Genomic DNA, 7,094 nt, shown 5'->3' on the forward strand with positions numbered 1-7,094 from the left:
CTGAATAAAATTACGTTACATACTTTCTTTTTCTTTGGATAAAAAGAATATAAAAGCTATCTAAGATGAGGCACTTGCATGCAATGCTACCAAAGAAGCATAAATGCCATCCTTGATACCGATCAAAGTTTCATGCTTTCCTTTCTCTGCAATGACTCCATTTTTCACCACTGCGATTACATCCGCACTCTTTATTGTGGATAACCGATGGGCAACCACGATTGTTGTTCGATCCACCATGATTCGGTCCAATGCATCTTGAACCACTCGTTCCGATTCAGCATCAAGAGCACTTGTGGCTTCATCTAGTAGTAGTATCTTTGGTGCCTTCATTATAGCTCGTGCAATTGCCACCCTTTGCTTCTGTCCACCGGACAATTGAATCCCCCGCTCTCCTACTATTGTATCATAACCCTGCATTGTTTTTTCCAAACTTCACATGGTTAATCTTCAACATTCCAAATAAAATTTTGTGAATTTTCATCAACTAGTCCTTCTCATTTATGCAGCGCCATGGCAATAGATTATATTATAGTAGTTGTGGCCAAAAGAAATTGACAAGCTTGTTAATTTTGTAGTGCCTACCTGTTGTAAACTACTGATGAACTTGTGAGCATTTGCCAATTCTGCAGCAGCTATAATCTCAGCCTCTGTTGCATTCCCTTCCTTTCCATATGCAATGTTGGCTCTGATAGTGTCATTAAACAGTGCAGGTTCCTGGCTCACCAGTCCCATTTGCTGTCTCAACCACTTCAGCTGTAGCTTTTGGATTTCAACTCTATCTAATGTAATGTGACCCGAATCAGGGTCATAAAATCTCTGCAACAGTGAGATGACTGTCGATTTCCCACTTCCACTTTCTCCAACCAAAGCCACTGTCTGAATAACATAATACAAATTTGTAAATCCCAGAAACTTGAATTAGACTACAAGGTTCAAATTTTATGCTTTGTTTGAAATGAGTAAAAGAACAAAACATGTTACTAAGTTACCTTGCCATGATGAATGGTCAAGCAAAGATCCTGGAAGACTGGCACGTCAGGTCTAGTTGGATACTTGAAACTGACATGGCGAAGTTCAATTTCTCCCTTCACATTTTCTATAGTTGTTCCAGATTCATCACTAGAGTCTATTTTTGATTTCCGGTCAAGAATGGCAAATATGGAAGCAGCAGAACTCTTTACTTTACCAAGATTAGGGGCCAGGGAACCCGACTGAGACACTCCAACAGCTGTCATCGTGAGAGCAAAGAAAACCTGCAAACCAGGGAAACAAAATGTTAACAATGGACTGAATGGACTAATGAAGATTTAATTCTCAAGTAACATGTACTTAGCAGAGTTCGGATCCTCTGCTAATGTTTTCTCATCTATTTACTTACTTGAAGACTTGTAACGCAAGGCAGAAAAACTTACCCGGAAGACATCAGAGAATGTTGTCTTGCCTGCTGCAACAAGTCGGGCTCCAGCATAAAAACTGCAGGCATACACAGAGAAAAGAAAAAAGAACGATAGCCCAAAACCTATCCCGCTGATTAACCCTCGTCTTATCCCTGTCTTAATAGGGCCTTCACATTTCTTCTGGTACAATTCACTCACCTTCTCTTCAGCACAAAAGGAAACAATTGTTCGAATACTCCCCACTGCATCATTGGCTACTTGACTTGCATCCTCGTACATTTTCTGAAACAATTTAAAATTTTCAGCATTGACAAAAAGGATTGGTCTTATATATATTATGTATGTCGTATTGGATGGTGTTTTGACTGCACCATCTATAAGTTCTATACTATAAAATTTTGTAAAGTTTGGACTTTGGAGAAATAGCTTTACATCTGCACTGAATCCTTTGATGAACTCGACTTGAACATAACCATTTAATCCCAATAGAGGCAGCAAAACCAGGATTGTAAGAGCAAGTTGCCAACATGCTACAAAAGCAATACACAAACCAGCCATTGCAGTTGCTGAATTCTCAACCAGCAAACCTAGAGCATCTCCAACCAGCCCAACCAGCCCACGCAGAGAAGCTGCATCTGCAGAAAGCCTTGCACCAATAGCACCACTTGAGTGCTCAGGATCGTCAAACCAACTTACTTCCATGTAAACCACCTTCTCATAGCACATTGACCGAACTCGTTTTATTAACTTACACCCGGCCACAGCAAAAAAGTATTGTCTTGCTGGCAGTGCTATGAAAGTTACTACTCCAAGAACAATAAAGATTAGTGCCCAAAACTTTGAATCCTTACGGAGTTGAGGAGGTGGCTCATAACGCTGGATATCAATATCCCAAAAATAGGTAAGACTGCCCCATTGACTGCTGCAGCTATAGTACCAAGTAATAATACTGGGATCTCTGGCTTGTTCAGGTAAGCCAGGCGACGAAGTGAGACTTCTGGAGGCCCTCTTGATGATGCTGAAGCAGGAATATCACGTCCTACAGATGCTGTTTCAAGAGAATCGACTGCAGTGGGCACACCATATGTGATTGCGAAGGAATGACGGTTACTATTTCCGCTTCCAGATGATCCCCCGCTTATGGATCGTAAGTTTGAAAATCTTTGACTTGAATGTCTTCGAGAATCCACGCTGCCAAGCCTTTCGTGATTATTTACAGCAGTCTGTTCTGACACGCTGCTCATTTCTTGCAACCTTATAAGCTGGCTATATGCTCCTTCAGGGTCCTTAATTAGCTCAGAATGTGGACCTGCTCAGTTGAAAACGATCAGTAAGTGCAAAACCCATGCACTAAGAATAAGATGAATTGTAACATTATGTTGAACTATAGACAATACGATTAGGCCTTCGAATGGCAGAACAGGACAACATAAACAAATGCATTACCTTTTTCAACAATTGTTCCTCGATGTATAACAGCAATGGTGTCAGCATTCCTTACTGTGTTCAAGCCGTGGGCTACGACGACAGTAGTCCGGTTGATCATAATTCTGTCCAGTGCCTCCTGCACAATGCTCTCAGATTCTGCATCAAGAGCACTCGTGGCTTCATCTAAAAGTAGAATTCTTGGGTCTTTGAGAATTGCTCTAGCTATTGCAACTCTCTGCTTTTGGCCCCCAGATAGCTGAGTTCCATGCTCACCAACCATTGTGTCTAGTCCCTAAATGCATAAGTCAGAAAACCACAAATAAGAAAAAAAGGAATTGAATGAGTTGTTTGAAATCTTCCAAGTTTTTTGAAAATTCATGTGACCTATCTGTATTTCCATCTTTGAATGTAACAAAATGATAAGATCACTGGATGTCTCAATAAGCTTCCATGGTCATGGAAATTAAGAATTCATACAAAAAGTTCAGAGAACAAAATAGATGAAAGTTTAAATGAATTTAACCTGAGGCAGTTTGTCTATGAATTTAGCAGCATTGGCAAGCTCAGCAGCAGCCCTTATTTCTTCAGTGTTTGCACCATCCTTCCCGTAGGCAATATTATCTTTAATGCTACAAGCAAATAAAACGGGTTCCTGGCTGACTAGGCCTATTTTCTGTCTGATCCATTTCAGCTGGAACTCTTTGAGATTAATGCCATCAATAAGAACTTCGCCAGCTTGGGGGTCATAAAATCTCTCAATCAAACTGATAACTGTTGATTTACCACTTCCACTCTCTCCAACCAAAGCAGCAGTTGCACCACTAGGTATTGAGATAGAAAATCCATGGAATATTTGTTCATCCGGTCTTGCAGGATAACTAAAATAAACATCACTCAGTTCTATGTCTCCACGGATATCAAGTAATTGTTTCCCATCAGTGTCATAAGCATCAATCTCTGGCTTTCTGTCAATTGTCTCAAACATCTTAAAAGCTGCAGCTTGTCCAGCAGCAAATGCACTCAAGCATGGAGATGCCTGCCCAAGAGACCTAAAAATTTATCAAAGAAACAATGTTATATGATCACGCAAACATGTTAACTTGTACAATAGTGCTAGGATCAACATATTTGTTCATTAAATTTTACTGATATGCAACTTACATGGAGCCAGTCAACACAGCGAAAACTATATTAATGACTTCCCTGTTAGAGTTCATTGTATTTTGCAGTTTTGTAAGGTGATTTGGGAAGAAGAGAGAAAACACAGAGAAAATGTGAGAGAGAACGTTGCTGCTCTTGTAACTTCTTAATTGAATTCAATTGTATTACACTCTACATGTATGTAAGTGTGTGTGAGAGAGAATCTAATTCTCTAACAGATTTACAAAGCATATTCAATCCTAGCCTTAGATTCTAGCATCCTATGAGATGAATCCATTTGTCATAATCTAATGCTTAGATCCTAGACTAGCTAAGAGATCACTTGGACTATGATCCAAGGGCTCAAATTACATTAAGACAGAAAAGAAAAAATTTAGAGAAAAAAAGGAAACTAAAGTTCATAGACTGTAACATAAAACGACAGAGTAGCTTCTGCACCAAGGCATTCAGCTCCAATGCATTCAGCTCAAATGCTTTCAGCTCAAGTGCTTTCAGCTCAAAGGGTTTAGACATCAACACTCCCTTCTAACCCTTTAGCTGATTTCACACCAAGTAAGTCTCTTAGATACACAAATCGATCCTTGGACAAAGCCTTGGTAAGAATGTCAGCAATCTGGTCTTCTGTTTTGCAGTAGATTAGTTCAATCTCCTTTGCTTGCATAGCTTCACGAATGAAGTGAAACTTTCTACTGATATGTCTGGTTTTCTGGTGGAAAACTGGATTCTTAGCCATTGCTATGGCAGAGGTGTTATCACACAAGATTGGTGTACCTTCCACTTGCTCTTCACCAAAGTCTTCAAGAACAAACCTTAGCCACTTAGCCTGTGATGTTGCTTCAGCAGCACTGACGTATTCTGCTTCTGCAGTAGACAAAGCTACTGTATTTTGCTTAATGGATGCCCATGAGAACATACCAGATCCAAGTGTAAATGCATAGCCTGAGGTGCTTCTTCTATCATCTTCACTTCCTGCCCAGTCACTGTCACAATACCCTATCAAAGTGGCTGACTTCCCTTTTATGAACTCAATTCCAAAATCCAGTGTGCCTTGGATGTACCTCAAGACCCTCTTGGCTGTTCCCATGTGTTTTCTAGTAGGATTATGCATGAACCTAGCAAGCAAGCTAGAAGCAAACATAATGTCTGGTCTTGTAGCTGTCAAGTAGAGCAGACTACCAACAATCTGTCTATACTCATTCTCATTTGCTGCCTCACTCCCATCTTCCTTGCACAGCCTCTCACTTGCAACTAGTGGAGTCACCACAGATTTGCAGTCCTTTAGACCAAACTTTTCAATTACTTTCATTGCATATTTCTTCTGATGAAGAAATGTGTGCTTATTGGTCTGCACAACTCCCATGCCAAGAAAATGATAGAGCAGGCCGAGATCAGTCATCTCATAGTGCTTCATCATGTCATTTTTGAATTCTTCAAGCAATTTCCCACAACTTCCAGTATAAACAATATCATCCACATAAAGTGAAACAATAAGAATACCTGAAGTGTCACTTGTTTTGACATAAAGTGTTGCCTCACTAGGACTTTTCTTGAATCCTGCCCTGTTGAAATATGAATCTATCTCATCATACCAGGCTCTTGGAGCCTGTTTTAGTCCATACAAAGCTTTGTTCAGCTTGTACACCTTGATTTCTTCATTGTCTTTAACAAACCCTTGTGGCTGCTCCACATAAACTTCTTCTTTTAACACTCCATTTAGAAATGCAGACTTGACATCCAATTGGTACAAATTCCATTCCTTCTGTGCAGCAAGAGCAATCAAGGTCCTAATGGTGTCCAACCTTGCTACAGGAGCAAATGTTTCATTGTAGTCTATTCCAGGTTTCTGTGAGTAGCCCTTTGCCACTAATCTAGCCTTGTTCTTCTGCACAGATCCATCTAGATTTAGTTTCGTCTTGTAGACCCATTTGACACCAATGATTGGTTTACCAAATGGTCTGTCCACTAGTGTCCATGTGTTATTTTTTTTCAATCATCTCCAGTTCAGCCTTCATTGCATTTCTCCATGACTCATCAAGGTTTGCATCTTCAAAGCTTCCAGGTTCAACAATGCAAATGTTGCACTGAGCCATGATTTCATTTACACTTCTCCATTTCTTTGGTGTGTGGTCAATGGCTTGTGAGCTTCCACTTATTCTCTCCTCTTGCAGGATATTGTTTTCACCCATTTGAGTTGATGCATCCAAGTCTTGACTTGGTTCATCTTGCACTGTGGTTCCTGCATCCATTTGCAGTGGTGTGTCCAAGTCTAGACTTGGTTCACAGTTCTGATTTTCTGCAGGCATAGAAACTGTTATTTCTCCCTTTTGTTCATTTTCCCACTTCCATAAACCATCCTCATCAAAGTGCACATCTCTGGACAGAATTACCTTCCTAGAGCTTGGATCAAATATCCTGTAACCTTTTTCACACAGGCCATAGCCTACAAGAATACATTTGTGACTGTTCTCCTCAAGTTTGTGCCTTAGTGCTGAAGGAATTAGCACATGGCATGGTGATCCAAAGATTTTTAAGTGAGCAATTCCTGGTTTTCTCCCAGTGTAGGCTTCAAAAGGTGTTACTTTGTTTAGAGCCTTAGTAGGACATCTATTTAATAGATAAACTGCAGTGTTTACAGCCTCTGCCCAAAATTCATAGGGAATACTCTTTTCATGCAACATGGACTTTGCCATTTCAACTACTGTCCTATTCTTTCTTTCTGCTACTCCATTCTGCTGAGGGGAGTATGCCACTGTTAATTGCCTTTGAATGCCAACCTCTGCACAGAAACTGTTGAATTCACTTGACAGAAATTCCCCACCCCTGTCACTTCTCAAGCCTTTTATCTTATACCCACTCTGCAGCTCTGTCATGGCTTTGAATTTTCTAAAACACTCCAATGCACTTGACTTGTTTCTTATAAAATACACCCATGACATTCTAGTGCAGTCATCAGTGAATAGCAGGAAGTATTTATTTCCTGATATTGAGTCTGTTTTCATTGGTCCACAGATATCTGTGTGAACCAATTCCAAAGGATGTGATGCTCTCCAAGTAGATTCCAAAGGGAAAGAATCTCTGTGCTGCTTTCCTAACATGCAGCCTTCA

The sequence above is a fragment of the Prunus dulcis genome, chromosome 1 (assembly GCF_902201215.1).
Source record: "Prunus dulcis chromosome 1, ALMONDv2, whole genome shotgun sequence".
In the NCBI taxonomy this organism is placed as follows: Eukaryota; Viridiplantae; Streptophyta; class Magnoliopsida; order Rosales; family Rosaceae; genus Prunus; species Prunus dulcis.